General features: G+C 54.0%; 1 protein-coding gene across 1 annotated transcript in view; it reads left to right on the top strand.

Moving 5' to 3' along the window:
- socs2 (suppressor of cytokine signaling 2) overlaps positions 1 to 18,063 on the top strand; it is a 106,950-nt gene that overhangs the window by 65,332 nt on the left and 23,555 nt on the right. The gene's annotated exons all lie outside the window — the stretch shown is intronic.

The raw sequence follows: 18,063 nt of genomic DNA, 5'->3' as shown, positions 1-18,063 counted from the left end.
CTGTTTGAATCTGTTCGTGCGTGTTCTCAGACATTTGTCTCTCCTGCCCGATGGAAGAACAAGAACAAAGAACAAAGAAAAGTACAGCACAGGAACAGGCCCTTTGGCCCTCCAAGCTTGCGCGATCATGCTGCCCGCCTAAACTAGAATCTTCTACACTTCCGGTGTCCGTATCCCTCTATTCCCATCCTATTCATGTATTTGTCAAGAAGTTGGAAGAGTGAGTAAGTCGGGAAGGAGGGGGTCTTTGATTATGCTGCCCGCTTTCCCAAGGCAGCGGGAGGTGTAGATAAAGTCAATGGATGGGAGACGGGTTCATGTGATGGACTGGGTGGTGTTCATGACTCTCTGAAGTTTCTTGTTGTCTTGGGCTGAGCAGTTGCCATACCAGGCTGCGATGCAGTCAGATAGGATGCTTTCTATGGTGCTTTTTATAAAAGTTGGTAAGAGTCAGTGTGGACATGCTGAATTTCCTTAATTTCCTGAGGAAGTATAGGTGCTGTTGTGCTTTCTTGGTGCTAGTGTCAATGTGGGTGGACCAGGACAAATTTTTGGTAATGTGCACCCCTAGCAATTTGAAGCTGTCAACCATCTCCACCTCAGCCCCGTTGATGCAGACAGAGGTGTGTATAATACTTTGCTTCCTAAAGTAAATGACCAGTTCTTTAGTTTTGCTGGCATTGAGGGATAAATTGCTGTCGTTGCACCACTCCACTAGGTTCTCTATCTCCCTCCTTGTGGTGAGCCACGTATGGCTGTTGTATATATTATTGTATTTACCCACTGTTACTGTTGTTGTGTTGATGTTGTTGTTAGCTCCGCCTGTGGCTCCTCCCCTCTGAGAAGGTATATAACTCATCGATCCGGGACAGCCTCTCAGTGCGGGAGGAGCTACTGGTGGGCACATTCTAGCTGATTAAAACCACAGTTCTTGTTGACTACCGTTTCGACTGGATTGATTGGTATCACTCCTATATTCTGACTTGTCGTTATTCGAGATCTGACCCACTATGGTTGTGTCGCAGCAAACCTGTAGATGGAGTTGGAACCAAATTTTGCCACGCAGTCCTGTGTGTACATTGGAGTATGAGCTCCCTCAATGATAATGACCCCCTCACGTTCAGCAGGCGCCTGATGTTCGAGGTAAGCTGTCTACCTTTGACGAAGCCCGTCTGGTCCTCTGTGACCACCTCAGGTACACAGTCTTCTAGCCTTTTGGCTAGGATTTTGGCCAGTATTTTGGCGTCTGCGTTTAGCAGTGAGATGGGTCTGTATGGCCCACATTCCGTTGGGTCTTTGTGTTTCTTAGTTATCAGCGAGATTGAGGCCTGTGCTAGCGTGGGTGGCAGTTTGCCCCTAGCTAGCGAGTCTGTGAACATCTCCCGCAGGAGCGGGGCCAGCGCTGTCGCAAATGTTTTGTAGAAGTCCGCCGGGAATCCGTCCGGTCCCGGTGCCTTCCCCGTCTGCATGGAACTAATGCTGTCCATGATCTCTCCCAGTGCTAGTGGTGCTTCCAGGCCCCGTTTTCTGCCCTCCCCACGACTGGAATGTCCAGTCCATCAAGGATCCGTTTCATCCCAGACTCCCCCCTTGGGGGCTCTGAGGTGTACAGCTCTTGGTAGAAGGCCTTGAAGGTTTTGTTAATCTTTTCTGGTTCCGTTTCCAACCTGCCTCCGGTACCCCTGATTTGTGCAATTTCTCTGGTCCCTATGTTGGAGTGGGGGGGGGGGGGGGGGGGGGGGGGGGGGGGGGGGGGGGGGGGGGGGGCGGCCGCTATCGCTGCTCTCTCCATGCGGTCGAGTCTTTGCGCTCCGGGATTTCCCCTTGTCCCGGGGGCACCCGCCATGGCCGACCACTATGTGTCCGCCATGCAGGTAGTCCCCTGCACTCTGGGGGCCCCCTTCGCCCAAAGACCGTACTGGGTGGGTGCTTGCAGCAGTTCCTTGTTTCGAGCCCTTGGTTGTGGCACTTTGTAGCCCTGTTCCTTTTCTAGCCTCTTTTGTCCCTCCTTCCCTGCATCCCCCCTCCCCAGTCTCTCGCTCCCTGTGTACCCTCCCTCCCCCCCCCCAGTCTCTCCCTTTTCCCTCCTCCCCCGTATTCCCCTCCTTTGTCCCTCTATCCCCTATTCCTGTCCCCATTTGCTCTCCCGGCTCTGACGGGTGTTCCCCCCCATCTCCTGCCTGGCGCCTTCCCCCCTGTTGGGGGCGCTAGCTTTCTTGCTAGCACGGTGGCCCCCCTCTCGGAGGTTTACTGTCTTGCTTCTCCCCTGCCTGGCCTCTACGGTTTTCTGACCGCTCTTCCCCCATCCTACCCTGCAGCCCTCCCGCTTGCTCTCCCTTCTCCATTGCTCTCATTCCCTCGTGCTGGGGCCTGGCCTCCCACCTGGAGCGGTCCCACGGGCAGTGGTTTGCTCTTTGTTCTGGTTGTTCTTGCCGTGGCGGGGGGCGTGGGGGCCTGGCATTGCCTCGCCCCTCCCACCCCTCCCGTTGGCGTGTCATTGCCCCTTGCCAGGGGCCCCCCGTCCCTACCCTCGCTGGTGGTTTTCCAGCCCATGCTCTTCGATGAACCTGTTTGCCTCAGCAGCTGTAAAGAAGTGCTCCCTGTTTTGACATGTGATCCAGAATTTCGCTGGGTACAGCATACCAAAACGCACGTTGCTCCTGTGGAGAGCTGCTTTCGCCCTATTGAACTCAGCCCGTCTCCTGGCTATATCTGCCCCAAGATCCTCATAAATTCGAATGGCGTGGCCTTCCCATTTGCAGGCTCTATTTTTCCTGGCCCAGCGCAGGATTGTCTCCCTGTCCTGGTACCGGAGCAGTTTAGCTATGACTGCTCTTGGGTGGTCCCCTGCCTTGGGCTTCAAGCGCAGCGACCGATGTGCTCTGTCCATTTCTGGTGGGTTGTGGAAAGTTGCCCTCCCCACTAAGTTGCCCAGCATCTCAGCCACGTATGCTGTGGGGTTTCTACCCTCGGTCCCCTCTGGGCAGGCCCACCATCCTGACATTTTGCCTTCTCGAGCGGTTTTCCTGGTCGTCTACTCTGCCCTTCAGGCTCCCCTGTGTTGCGCCCAGTCTCGCCACCTCCCTCTCCAGGACCATGACCCGGTCGCTCATGTCGGTCGCTGCTTTCTCCAGCTCCTTTATGGTCACCTCCTGGGCTTCCAGTTTGTCCCCTTGGGCATCCAATTTCTCCTCCAGTCTGGTCAGAGCCTGCTGCACCCCTGACATGGCCCTGGCCACTGCTGCCTGCACTGCGGCCTCTATTTCTTCTTTTTTCACCTCTGCCTTGATTACCTGCAGCTGCTCCCTCAGTGCCTCGGTAAAGGCTGCCTTCCAATTCCAACCCCCCCCCCCCCCCCCCCCCCCCCCAGCTCTTTTTGATGCGGCGATACTTCCTTCCGCCGCTTCATGCGCTGATCCGCTCGCCTGAGCTGGCTTGCCCCTTGTCCCGTCTGCCTCTGGTGTCCCTTCTCCCTCTGCCTTGGCTCCCTTCTGGCATTTTTTCCTCCCCCTTCCCTTTCATCTTTTCTTCTCCCCTTGTTTTTCTTTTCCCCCCTTTTCCGCACCCTATTTTCTTTTTTTTTTTGTCTCTTCCCTTTTTCTTCTCTCCTCCCTTCTTTCCTTTACCACTTAATTTTTTCTCTTTTATAGAACTCCTCTCAGGTGGGCTTGTTTTGGATGGGAGAAGAGAGTGCAAAAAGAGAGAAAATAATATATTTCCCCCTCCCCCCTCTCTTTAATAGTTTTCTTTTGGGTTTTGTTTTTGTAAAAGTTATTTTTTCTTCCTTTCCCCTCACTCACCCAGGATAGAGAGAGAGAGAGGCTTTTGTCCAGAGTCTCTTTGACCTTGCCTTGTAGTGGTCACTGCTGGTTGGGGGGGGGCGGTTGGGTCGGTCCCCGCTGCTGTCCCCGCTGCTCGGTCCCCGCTGCTCCGTCCGGGCTGCCGCACGTCGCACCCCGCGCTCTCTCGGTGGGGGTGGTTAGGTCGCTGGTCGCTCCTCCGTGCCCTCCGTTCCGCAGGCTGGGCCACGCTTCGGTCCTGGCCGCTGCCGCTCCACTCCTGGCCTGCGCTTTGGTGCCGTTGTGGGGGGAGGGGGGAGGGGGGGGGAGGTGGACCTGCCGCTGCTGCTGCTGCCGCCGCGCATCGCTCCGCCGCCGAGGATCCTCCGCCGACAGTTTAGTTGGGGGGGGGGGGGGGGGGGGTCCCCTTCCCTGCAAGCTCGCCGAGGAGGTGTTGTTGTTTCTTCTTACTGATTGCGGTCTGTGGGTCAGAAAGTCGAGGATCCATTTGCAGAGTGAGGAGCCAAGTCCTTGGTTTTGGAGCTTTGATATGAGCTTGGCTGAGATTTTGGTGTTAAAAGCAGAGCTGTAGTCAATAAATAGAAGTTTGATGTAGGAGTCCTTGTGGTTGAGATGCTTTAGGTTTGAGTGCGGGGCCAGGGAGATAGTGTCTGCTATGGACCAGTTTCGTTGGTATGCGAATTGTAGAGGATCTAGGCGTTTCTAGGAGTATGGAGTTGATGCACTTTATGACCAACCTCTCGAAGCACTTCATTACGATTGATGTCAGGGCCACTGGATGGTAGTCACTGAGGCACGTTGCCTGGCTCTTCTTTGGCACCGGTATGATGGGGGTCTTCTTGAAGCAAATGGGGACCTCGGAGCGGAGTAGACAGGTTGAAGATGTCCGCGAACACATCTGCCAGCTGGTCCACGCAGGCTCTGAGTGCACGACCAGGGATCCTGTCCGGACCCGTCGCTTTCTGAGGGTTCACTTTCAGGAAGGACGATCTGACTTTGGAAGCTGTGACGGTGGGTATGGGTGTGTTTTAGGCTGCTAGGGCTCTCGACAGCGGATCGATGGTTTCCTGCTCGGAACGAGCAGAGAATGCATTGAATTCATCGGGGAGGGGTGCGCTGCTGCTGGAGATACTGCTTGGCTTTGCTTTGTAGCCCGTTATGTTGTTTAGGCCTTGCCACACCCAACTAGAGTTTGTAACGCTAGTCTGTGACTCTAGCTTGGTCTGATATTCTCTCTTGGTATCCCAGATGGGCAGCAGGGTAGCATGGTGGTTAGCATCAATGCTTCACAGCTCCAGGGTCCCAGGTTCGATTCCCGGCTGGGTCACTGTCTGTGTGGAGTCTGCACGTCCTCCCCCTGTGTGCGTGGGTTTCCTCCGGGTGCTCCGGTTTCCTCCCACAGTCCAAAGATGTGCGGGTTAGGTGGATTGGCCATGCTAAATTGCCCGTAGTGTCCTAGGGAGTAAGGTTGGGGGGGGGTTGTTGGGTTACGGGTATGGGGTGGATGCGTGGGTTTGAGTGGGGTGGTCATGGCTCGGCGCAACATCGAGGGCCGAAGGGCCTGTTCTGTGCTGTACTGTTCTATGTTCTATGTTCTATGGCTTTGCGGAGGTTGTACCTGGATTTCTTGTGTAAGTCAGGGTCGTCTGACTTGAACACCTCAGACCTAGGGAGTCAATCTCGCAGTTGAGCCATTGAGCAGTGGTTTCCGGTTGGGGAACGTACGTACTGCTTTCTTTGGCAAGCAGTCGTCCACAAATTTGCTGATTAAATCTGTGACAGTGGTGGCATACTCACTTGGGTTTGTCGCCGAGTTCTAAAATATGGACCAGTCCACTGTCTCCAAACAGTCACGTAAGAGCCCTTCTGTTTCCTCAGACCAGCACTGCACAATCTTCTTAGCCGCGTTCCCCCACTTAAGTTTCTGCTTGAATGCCGGGAGAAGGAGCACTGTCTTATGGTCGGCTTTCCCAAAGTGCGGTCGGGGGATGGAACAGTAAGCACCCTTGATTGTTGTGTAGCAGTGGTCAAGAGTATTGTCACCCCTGGTGGGACAGAAGATGTGCTGGTGGAATTTTGGCAGTACACTCTTGAGGTTGTCCTTGTTGAAGTTCCCAGCCATGATGAATAAGGCCACCGGGTGTTCTGTTTCATTTTTGTTTATAACTGTGTACAGTTCATCCAGCGCCGCCTTCACTTCTGCCTGGGGTGTGTTGTAGACCGCTGTGATAATGGCTGAAGTGAACTCACATGGAAGGTAGTATGGGCGGCACTTCACTGTCAGGTATTCCAGGTCCAGGGAGCAGTAGGTCGCCAAGGTCGCCACATCCAAGCACTAGGAGGAGTTGATGAGGAGACAAACTCTTCCACCCTTTGCTTTGCCTGATGACACGGTGCAGTCCGCCCGATGAATTGAGAAGCCTTCAGGTTGTATGGCACAGTCCTTAGATCATGTAGACCAGTGTGTAATTACAGCATCCAGCCACTAGACGTATTAAGAGCACATCTCACGTGCCACACTGTGGTCCACGTGATCTTGGGGAGTGGGTTAGTAGAGAGGGTAGGAAACCGTCATGTTTTTCACTTGCTCTGTGTATTGTAATTATTTAATCTAATAATTAGCTTTTTTGGTTAAGAATTCACAATTCATAGCGTAGTGTAAATAAATTAGCTTTGATTTAGCACAAAATCTGCATGTTATTTGAAGCAACACTACAACCTTAAGAATATTAATTTGAACAACCAAAGAACATCACATGGTACCAGGACGTGGGTGTCAGAAAGAAAGGAGTATTAAGAACCAGCAATTCGACAGAAAACATAGAAGAAAGAAAACATTGTGCGAAAATAAAAAAATCCAAAGACCGACTGCAAAGAAAATAGCGTACCTCATGGCAGATAAAAGATGGAAGGCTTGAAGACACCATAACACCTGCGCATATCGGGTAACGTAGATGCGAACTGGTGTGTTTTAAACAGCAGATCATGCTGTGTGTACAGGCTCTTTGCTTACAAGATGCCTCGGAAGAGAGAAAAATTGCATTTTTTTAATCGTAGCAGGTCCCCAGGCAATTGAGTTGTTTAACTGTTTTCAATTTGACATGGAGGAGGACAAAAAGAGCTATAAGAAGGTAATAGAGCAGTTGGTCATCATTGCAATCCTCAGACTAACCGGACTAACCAACTTTTACAGATGCATTATAAAAAGCATCCTATTGGGCTGCATCACAGCCTGGTATGGCAACTGCTCGGCCCAGGACCGCAAGGAACTTCAGAGAGTCGTGAATACCGCCCAGTCCATCACACAAACCTGCCTCCCATCCATGGACTCCATCTACACCTCCCGCTGCCGGGGGAAAGCGGGCAGCATAATCAAGGATCCCTCCCACCTGGCTTACTCACTTTTCCAACTTCTTCCATCGGGCAGGAGATTCAGAAGTCTGAGAACACGCACGAACAGGCTCAAAAACAGCTTCTTCCCCACTGTCACCAGACTCCTAAATGACCCTCTTATTGACTGACCTCATTAACACTACACCCTGTATGCTTCAACCGATGCCAATGCTTATGTAGTTACATTGTATATCTTGTGTTGCCCTATTATGTATTCTCATGTATTTTCTTGAATTTTGTTTAATTCCCTTTTCTTCCATGTACTGAATGATTTGTTGAGCTGCTTGCAGAAAAATACTCTTCACTGTACCTCGGTACACGTGACAATAAACAAATCCAATCCAATCCAACTTTAGAACGGTATATTTTCCGAATGCGTGTGCAGAAAACGGGCGAAACAATAGATAGCTTCATCACGGATCTGAAGTTAAAAGCACAGACCTGCAACTTTGCAGAGATACAGGGTTCCTTAGTCAGAGACCAGATCGTGTATGCAGAGCGATAAACTTCGTGAGTGTCTGTTAAGAGAATCCGAATTAAAGCTCGCTGATGCAATTAAAATTTTCAAAGCAAGCAAAGTAGCATCGAAAAGAATAACGGAGATTCATCTCCATGAAATGGTGCGAAAACAGTAGCTTCCAACGATGATATTAATGCAGTGTCGCAGTTCAACCAAAAACATGGTCCGAGCGGCCATTTTAGAAAAACTGCTGAATCCACCATTTCATGTAGGAGGTATGGAAAGACTCACCCTCTACGAAAATGTCCTGCATATGAAAATATATGTGCCAAATGTGGCAAAAAGAACCATTTTGCACAATAATGCATGTCCAGTAAGATGCAACAAGTGACAAAGGTTAATGAAATCCAAAAATGCAGCAGATAAAAAATACATAGTGACAGATAGATTAACTGAAAACAGGCAATATGTTGATGAAAATATGAATATAAGACTAAACAATGCATTTTTTGTGGGTGCATTCCACGCCAATGAAGAATCGAAAATAGAGAAAACTTTAAAAGAAATTTAAATCGTCAAAAATACGGATGATTGGGGTTGTGATCCTGATCAATAAGCGGGAGTCATTTGAGACAGGGAATATAGTTGCGGACTCGGGGGGTAAGTATATCATGAAGAGCGGGAAGCTGGAGGGAATGCTGGTGGTGTTCGTAAATATTTACTCATCAAACTGGGACGATGCAGAGTTTATGAGGCGGTTGCTGGGGAAGATCCCGGACCTGGACTCACATAAGCTGGGGGGGGTTCTTCATTACGGTCATTGATCCAAGGTTAGGCCGGTCGAGTTCAAAGGCAGGGAGGGTGCCGGCCATGGCGAAGGAACTAAAAGGGTTCATGGAGCAGATGGGGGGGGGGGGGGGGGGGGGGGCTAGACCCATGCAGGTTCGGACAGCCAAGAGCGAAGGAGTTTTATTTATTTTCCCATGTCCACGAAGTATACTCCCGGATCGATTTTTTCATCTTGAACAGGGCTGTACTGGTGGGGCTGGTGGATACCGAGTATTTGGCGATTGCTGTGTCGGACCATACCCCCACATTGGGTGGATCTACGGGTGAGCAAGAAGGGTGGTCAGCGCCCGCAATGGAGATTGGACGTAGGGCTGTTAGCGGATGAGAGGGGTGTGCGGGCGTGTGAGGGGGGCCATCCAGAACTATTTGGAAATAAATGACACGGGGGAAGTCTCGGCAACAACGGTTTGGGAAGTGCTGAAGGCAGTGGTCAGGGGGGAACTAATCCCAATACGGGCCCATAGGGAGAAGGTGGAGCGAGCAGAGATGGATAGGTTGGTTGGGGAAATACTCCAGGTGGATAGGAAATATTTGGAGGCCCCGGAGGCGGGGTTATTGAAGGAGCAGCAGAAGCTACAGATGGAGTTTGGTCTGTTATCTACAGGGAAGGCGGTGGAGCAATTGAGGAAGGTGAGGGGGGAGATATATGAGTATGGGGAGAAGGTTAGAGGATGCTAGCACACCAGCTAAGGAAAAGGGAGGCGGCCAGGGAGATAGGAAGAGTGAAGGACAGAGGAGAGAATACGGTCTTGCACCCAGCAGGGGTGAACAAGGTGTTTAAGGAGTTTTACAGTCGGCTGTGAGTTGGAACCCCCAGCTGGGATGGAGGGGATGAGGCAGTTTTTGGAAGGGTTGGAGTTTCCAAAGGTGGAGGAACGGTTGGTGTAGGGGTTGGGAGCCCCGATTGGGATTGAAGAAATAGCAGAGGGGCTGGGGGCCATGCAGTCGGGTAAGGCCTCGGGACCGACGGCTACCCTGTGGAATTTTATAAGAGGTTTTCTGGGATGGTGGGCCCGCTGCTGGCGAGGGCATTTAATGAGGCAAGGGAGTGGGGTGTTCTTCACCCAACAATGTCACAATCCTCGATCTCACTGATCCTGAAGCGGGAGAAGGACCCTGAGCTATGCGGGTCATGCAGGCCAATCTCCCTATTGAATGTCGATGCCAAACTGTTGGCTAAAATCTTGGCCTCAAGGAGAGAAGACTGTGTCCCGGAGGGGATAAGGGAAGACCAGACGGGGTTTGTTAAGGGCAGGTAACTAACGGGCAACGTTAGAAGGCTCTTAAATGTGATCATGATGCCCCCAGATGGGAGGGAGATGGAAGTTGTGGGTGCAATGGACACTGAAAAGCCTTCGACCGGGTGGAATGGAACTATTTATCGAAGGTGGTGGGGCGGTTCGGATTTGGGTAGGACTTCATTGACTGGGTTTGGTTGTTTATACCAGGCACTGGTGGCAAGTGTACGAACGAATCGGCTGACATCGGGCTACTTTAAACTGCACCGAAGGACAAGGCAAGGATGTACCCTCTCCCCATTGCTGTTTGCTTTGGCCACAGAGTCACTGGTAATGGTACTAAGAACATCAAAGGACTGGAAGGGATAGTCCGGAGGGGGTTGGAACACAGGGTCTCACTATACACAGACAACCTGCTCCTGTATATTTCCGACCCGTTAGGGGGGATGGGGGAGATTATGTGGATCTTAGGGGAAACTGGCCAGTTTTAGGGGTACAAATTGAATATGGGTAAAAGTGAGGTGTTTGCGATCCAGGCAAGGGGGCAGGAGAGGAGACTGGGGGAGCTGCTGCTCAGAGTGGTGGGAGGGAGTTTCCGCTATTTGGGAATCCAGGTGGCAGGGGAATGGGAGCTGCTACATAAACTAAATTTGACCCGGCTAGTGGAACAAATGAAGGAGGACTTTCGGAGATGGGACATGCTCCTGCTGTCACTGGCGGGGAGGCTACAGAACATAAAAATGAAGGTCCTCCCGAGACTTTTGTTTGTTTTCCAGTGCCTCCCTGTCTTTATCCCGAAGGCCTTTTTTACACAGGTAAATAGGGTGATCTCTGGTTTTGTGTGGGCGGGTAAAACCCTGCGAGTAAAGAAAGTGTTGCTGGAGCATGGTCGAGGGGAGGGTGGGCTGGCGCTGCCGAACTTTAGCAACTATTACTGGGCGGCAAACATAGCCATGATTAGGAAATGGATGGGATGGGGGTGGGGGGGGGGGGGGGGGGGGGGTGGAGTTAGTAGAGACAGCATTGTGTAATGCCATTGATAATGGCATTTCTGCCATCCTCGCCGGCCCGGTACTCCACAAGCCCAATGGTAGTGGCAGCCCTGAGAGTCTGGGGGCAGTTTAGGAAGCATCTGAGACTGGAGGGAGCATCGGTCTGGGCTCCAATTTGTAATAATCGCCGGTTTGTCCCGGGGAGGTTGGATGGGGGGTTTCGGAAAAGGCAGAGAGCATGAATCAAGACGGTGGGAGATTTATTTGTAGATGGGAGCTTTCCCAGTTTGGAGGATTTGGAGGAGAAGTTTGAATTGCCGGGAGGGAATGGGTTTCGATATCTGCAGATACGGAATTTTATACGAAGGCAGGTTTCAACTGTTCCGTTCCTACCGCCACGGGGGATACAGGACACGCTAGTTTCTAGAATGGGGTGGGGGAGGGGAAGGTTTCGGATATCTACAAAGAGCTTATGGAGTGGGAGGTAACTCAGATAGATGAGCTAAAGCGCAAATGGGAAGATGAGCTCGGGGGCGAGATAGAAGCGGGTCTTTGGGTGGATGCGTTAAGCAAAGTTAACACGTCCTTGTCATGTGCCAGGCACAGCCTGATACAATTCAAGGTGGTTCACTGGGCACACATGACGGTGGCCCAGATGAGCAAGTTCTTTGGGATAGAGGACAGGTGTGCGAGGTGTGTGGGAGGGCCAGCAAACCATGTCCATATGTTTTGGGCATGACCGAAACTTAGGGGGTACTGGCAGGGTTTTGCAGATGTGATGTCCATGGTGCTAGTGGTGGCGATTTTTGGAGTGTCGGAAGATCCAGGAGTCCAGGGGGCGAGAGAGGCAGACGTCTTGGCCTTTGCCTCCTTGGCAGTCCGGAAACGGATATTACTAGTGTGGAGGGACTCGAAGCCCCCGAAATCAGAGATCTGGGTTAGCAACATGTCTAGGTTTCTCAGACTTGAAAAAATTAGGGCGCGATTCTCCGCAAATATGGCGAGTCGCAAAGGCTGCCGTGAAACTGGCCGTGTTTCACAGCAGCCTCCGCGCCCCCTCCCAGGACCCGATTCTCCCCCCCGGGCGGGGCTAGCAGCGGGGCCCCGTGAAGCACGGCATAGCGGGCTTAGCGACCGTCGCTAAGTCTGCGTGCCAAGCGTCACGCCGGCTGACGCGCACGATGACGTCAGCCGCGCATGCGCGTGGTGCGGCCATGGTGCGGCAGTGCCAATCGGTGCCATGGTTGTCCGGGACGGGCACTTTGCGGCCGTTTTCACGAACGGTGACAGCAGGTGTGATCGCGTTCGTGAAAACGGCCGTAAAGGCCTGGGAACTCGGCCCATCGGCCTGGGGAGAATCGCTGTTCGCCGTAAAAAACGGCGAGCAGCGATTCGTGTCGTGGGGCGGCCGTGGGGGGGGGGGGGGGGGGGGGGGGGAGAATAGCGTGAGGGCGTGAAAATTGTCGGGAAGGCCCTCCCGCTATTCTCCGACCCGTCGTGGGCAGCGGAGAATCGCGCCCCAAGTTCGCCTTAAGAGGGTCAATGCTAAAGTTCGTCCAGAGGTGGCAGCCGTTTGTCGACTTCTTTGGGGAAAACTAAACTGTCAGCAGAGGCAATAAAAAGGTGGGGGTGTTAGGCTATTTTCTGTTTAGGGTAGATGACATTAGCGAGGGATGGAGATGTTTTTATTTTTTATTTTTAAATTTAGAGTACCCAATTATTTTTTCCAATTAAGGGGCAATTTAAAGTGGCCAATCTACCTATCCTGCACATCTTTGGGTTGTGAAATGAAACCCACGAAGATACGGGGAGAATGTGCAAACTCCACACGGACAGTGACCCAGGGCCGGGATTCGAACCCGGGTCCTCAGCGCCGTAGGCAGCAATGCTAACCACTGTGCAACCCTGTTGCCCTGGAGATGTTTTTATGCACTATCTTTACATTTGTTTTTGCACTGTTTATTGTTATTCTTATAAAATTATAAATACCTTAATAAAATGTTTTACAAAAAACAACGGATGATTGGACAATTCCGATAATAATTAACAAAACTCTAATTGATATGATACTGGCACTGGAAGGAATCTAATAAATCAAGATGATGTAAAAAAAAACTGAAATAGAAGACAGTGTGGTGATATGATCTGCATACCTGTCTGCCATTGGGCCAGAACGTCGGCTTGCCATTGGCCCTGGTCGGTCATGTGCCTCTCGACCGATTGGCCGAGAGGCTGAGTTAACCACGCCTCCATTAACGAGGTATAAATGGTCAGACGCCTGACGATCGTCCTTTCCATTGTAGACGATCGCAGAGCTGTGTTCTAGTCTATTAAAGCCTGACTTTGGTAAAGCACTCGCCTCGCGTACAATTGATGGCACATCAATTTAATAGACTACGACTTTGAAGATGGAGTTCCGCATCAAGCCCGAATGCCTCCGCATCAGCCCGCAAACTCCGAACTCTGCAGAATTTTTCCAACTCTGGCTGACTTGTCTCGAAGGGTTCCTAGCATCTACAACCCCCCCCCCCCCCCAACCGGGGCACAGAAGCTGCACGTCCTCCACTCCAGCGTGGGTATCGATGCCGACGCAATAATCAAAGAGGAAATGAATTATAATGACGCTATACAAAAGCTAAAAGGACAATTCATCAAACCGGTCAACAGGGTATTCGCTCGACATCTGCTGGCCACCAGAAAGCAGGTCCCCGGTGAGTCTCTAAACCAATATTACCGGGCCCTCCATGCCCTGGGGAGAAGTTGCTCCTGTGTAGCGGTCTCGGCTACGGAGCACATGGAGCTACTGATCAGAGACGCTTACGTGGCTGGGATGCTGTCCCCCGTGATCCGCCAGCGGATGCTGGAAAGAGACAACCTCAGCTTAACTGAGACGCTGACTCTCTCCTCCTCTCTGGAGGTCGCAGATCAAAATGCTCGCTCTTATGACCCTGGCCAGGCCTCCTGGCACGCTTCCCATCCGCCACCCGCCGCTCCCGACCTCCCTCAGGCCTGTGCCGCGGGACGCCCCGATAAATCCGCGGGGCCCCGCTGCTACTTTTGCGGGTACGCAAAACACCCTCGCTCGCGCTGCCCAGCCCGCTCCGCCCTCTGTAAGAGCTGCAGGAAGAAGGGCCACTACTCCACGGTCTGCCAGGCCAAAACACTGGCTGTGGCGCTTCTGGACGCCGCACAGCACTCCACCCCCCCCCGCCCCCAGGCCTCTGCGACCGGCCTGTGCGCCTCTCTCTCTCCCCCAGGGCCGCCCCAGCCGCTCCCGACTCGCGCCCCAGAGCCGCTCCACCTCACCCAGCTCCTCCCGACTCGCGCCCCGCCGGCCGACAAGCGCACCTTCCCAGGCCCTCCCGGTCCCTGCCTGCCCGCCGCGCGTACCTCTCCCCCCCGCCCCCGGGCCCTGGCGCCTGTCCTGTGCACCTCCCCGGCCCCTCCAGGTCTCTGCTGGCCCGCCGCGCACGTTTCTCCCCCCCCCCGCCCCCGGGCCCCAGCGCCCGACCGGCTCGCCTCTCCGGGCCCTCCCGGTCCCTACCTGCCCGCCGCGCAAATCATCTCCCCCCGCCCCCGGCCTCCTGCACCCGGCCTGCGCGCCTCACCTCCCCCGCTCGCAGCTGCTCCACCCGGCTCGCCGGCAACGCTAGCTCCGCCCCCAGCGGCCACGAGAGCTTCCTGGGCGCCGCCATCTTGGGGCGCCGACCCCACGTGCGGGTCCTGGGCGCCGCCATCTTCGGGCGCCGACCCCACGTGCGGGTCCTGGGTGCCGCCATCTTAAGGCGCCGACCCCACGTGCGGGTCCTGGCCGCTGCCATCGTGGGGCGCAGACTTCACGTATGGATCCTGGCCACCAACTTCCGGGACTGCCACGCAAGGTCCCTCCAGCATCGACTCGGACGGCGACGACGTATTTTCTCCACGTCTCGCGGCCGTTCAACTCGACCAGTCACGTCCACGCACGCGCGCCAAAACGACAATGCTGATCCACCTCAACGGCCATGAGACGGGCTACCTGCTGGACTCCGGGAGCACGGAAAGCTTCGTTCACCCTGACACGGTAAGACGCTGCGCGCTCCCTGTCCATCCCGTAACACACAAAATCGGGTTAGCCTCAGGTTCGCACTCCGTCCACATCACCGGGTGCTGCTTCGCGGACCTCACGGTCCAAGGGAAGTTTAAAAAAATTATAAATTCCTTGTCCTCCCTGACCTTTGCGCACCGGCACTCCTAGGACTGGACTTCCAGTGCAACCTGCAGAGCTTGACCTTCCAATTCGGCGGCCCTATACCCCCCCTCACTGTCTGCAGCCTCGCGTCCCTCAAAGTGGACCCCCCCTCCTTGTTTGCTAATCTCACCCCCGATTGCAAACCCGTCGCGACACGGAGCAGACGGTACAGCGCCCAGGACCGGTCCTTCATCAGGTCCGAGGTCCAGAGGTTGCTGACGGAAGGGGTCATCGAGGCCAGCAACAGTCCCTGGCGAGCCCAAGTGCTGGTGGTCCGGACTGGGGAGAAAAACCGGATGGTCATCGATTATAGCCAAACCATCAACCGGTTTACGCAACTGGACAAGTATCCTCTCCCCCGTATTTCCACCATGGTAAACGAGATCGCGACATACAAGGTCTTCTCCACTGTGGACCTTAAGTCCGCTTACCACCAGGTCCCCATCCGCGCGAGTGACCACCTGTACACCGCGTTCGAGTCTGATGGGCGCCTCTACCACTTCCTTAGGGTTCCGTTTGGTGTCACAAATGGGGTCTCGGTCTTCCAACGGGAGATGGACCGAATGGTCGACAAGTACGGATTACGGGCTACCTTCCCGTATCTTGATAATGTCACCATCTGCGGCCACGACCAGCAGGACCATGATGCCAACCTCCAGAAATTCCTCCAAACCGCAAAACTCCTTAACCTCACATACAATAAGGATAAGTGCGTGTTTAGCACCGACCGCCTAGCCATCCTCGGCTACGTAGTGCGTAACGGAGTGATAGGCCCCAACCCCGAACGCATGCGCCCCCTGATGGAACTCCCTCTCCCCAATACCCCCAAATCCCTCAAACGCTGCCTGGGGTTCTTCGCATACTACACCCAATGGGTTCCCAATTACGCTGACAGGGCCCGTCCCCTCATTCAAACCACGACCTTCCCGCCGTCGACGGAGGCCTGCCAGGCCTTTAGCCGCATCAAAGTGGACATCGCAAAGGCCACGATGCGTGCCATCGACGAGTCCCTCTCCTTCCAGGTCGAGAGCGACGCATCAGAAGTAGCTCTGGCGGCCACCCTGAACCAAGCGGGCAGACCCGTGGCCTTCTTCTCCAGAACTCTCCAGGCTTCCGAACTCCGCCACCCCTCTGTGGAAAAGGAAGCCCAGGCCATAGTCGAAGCCGTGCAACATTGGAGGCACTATTTGGCCGGCAGGAGGTTTACCCTCCTCACAGACCAACGGTCAGTAGCCTTCATGTTTGATAATGCACAAAGAGGCAAGATCAAAAATGACAAGATTTTACGGTGGCGGATCGAGTTGTCCACGTACAACTATGATATCTTGTATGGTCCTGGGAAGCTCAATGAGCCTCCTGATGCCCTGTCCCGCGGTACCTGCGCCAGCGCGCAGACAGACCGCCTCCGCTCCCTCCACGCAGACCTCTGCCATCCAGGGGTGACCCGCCTACACCATTTCATTAAGGCCCGCAACCTGCCCTACTCCATCGAGGAAGTCAGGTCAGTAACCCGTGACTGCCACATCTGCGCCGAGTGCAAACCACACTTCTACCGCCCCGAGCGCGCACACCTGATCAAAGCATCCTGCCCCTTCGAACGTCTTAGCATTGACTTCAAGGGGCCCCTTCCCTCTAACAACCGCAACATTTACTTCCGGGCGGTTATCGACGAATACTCCCGCTTCCCCTTCGCCATTCCCTGTCCCGACATGACCACATCGACCGTCATTAAGGCCCTACTCTCCATCTTCTCACTGTTCGGCTACCCTGCGTACATACACAGCGATCGGGGGTCCTCATTTATGAGCGACGAGCTGCGTCAATTCCTGCTCGACAGGGGCATCGCCTCTAGCAGGACGACCAGCTATAACCCTCGGGGTAACGGACAGGTCGAGCGGGAGAATGGTACCATCTGGAAGACCATCCTACTGGCCCTCCGGTCCAGAGATCTCCCTATTTCCCGATGGCAAGAGGTTATCCCCGATGCCCTACATTCTATCCGCTCCCTCCTCTGTACCGCAACTAATCAGACACCTCATGAACGTCTTCTGGTTTTCCCCAGGAAGTCATCCTCCGGAACCCCTCTCCCGACGTGGCTGGTCACCCCCGGACCCATCTTGCTCCGGAAGCATGTGCGGGTGCACAAGTCCGACCCGTTGGTGGAGCATGTCCAGTTACTCCACGCTAACCCACAGTATGCGTACGTGGAGTACCCCGACGGTCGGCAGGACACGGTCTCCCTCCGGGACCTGGCATCCGCCGGCGTGCCCCCCCCCCCCTCCCACCACAGACCCCCCCTCCCTTTTTTCACCCCAGCACCCCACTCAGCTTCCCCATCCCACATCCATGGCGTCTCTGCGGCCAGCTCAGGTGACGGAGACTATTCGCGGTCCATCGCTCCTGGACTCCAGGCATCAGCAGGACCATCGGCCGATCCGATGTCAACTCCTCCACTGCGGCGCTCTGTCAGGACGTCAAGGACCACCAAAAGACTGATCGAATCCTTCTAGAGTTCTACAGCCCCATGGACTTTTTTGTAAATATCGTTATGCCTGGGCCAGTGGGAAGCCCCCAAATTCGATAAGGGTAAGGAGAGAAAATTTATTCTCCCGACAGCTACTCATATCACCAGTTCTCTCCCCCCCCCCCCCCCCCCCCCAACCACCACCCCGGGTCTCGTTCACACACACCTCCCCCCGCCTTCCTTCTCCGCAAGGGGTGAATGTAAACTGCATATCTGTCTGCCATTGGGCCAGAACGTCGGCTTACCATTGGCCCTGGTCGGTCATGTGCCTCTCGACCGATTGGCCGAGAGGCTAAGTTAACCACGCCTCCATTAACGAGGTATAAATGGTCAGACGCCTGACGATCGTCCTTTCCATTGTAGACGATCGCAGAGCTGTGTTCTTGTCTATTAAAGCCTGACTTTGGTAAAGCACTCGCCTCGCGTACAATTGATGGCACATCAATTTAATAGACTACGACTTTGAAGATGGAGTTCCGCATCAAGCCCGAATGCCTCCGCATCAGCCTGCAAACTCCGAACTCTGCAGAATTCTAGTCTATTAAAGCCTGACTTTGGTAAAGCACTCGCCTCGCG

This window comes from Scyliorhinus canicula, chromosome 11 (genome assembly GCF_902713615.1).
Source record: "Scyliorhinus canicula chromosome 11, sScyCan1.1, whole genome shotgun sequence".
NCBI classification, from domain to species: Eukaryota; Metazoa; Chordata; class Chondrichthyes; order Carcharhiniformes; family Scyliorhinidae; genus Scyliorhinus; species Scyliorhinus canicula.
This window is presented reverse-complemented; position numbering and strand designations above follow the sequence as displayed.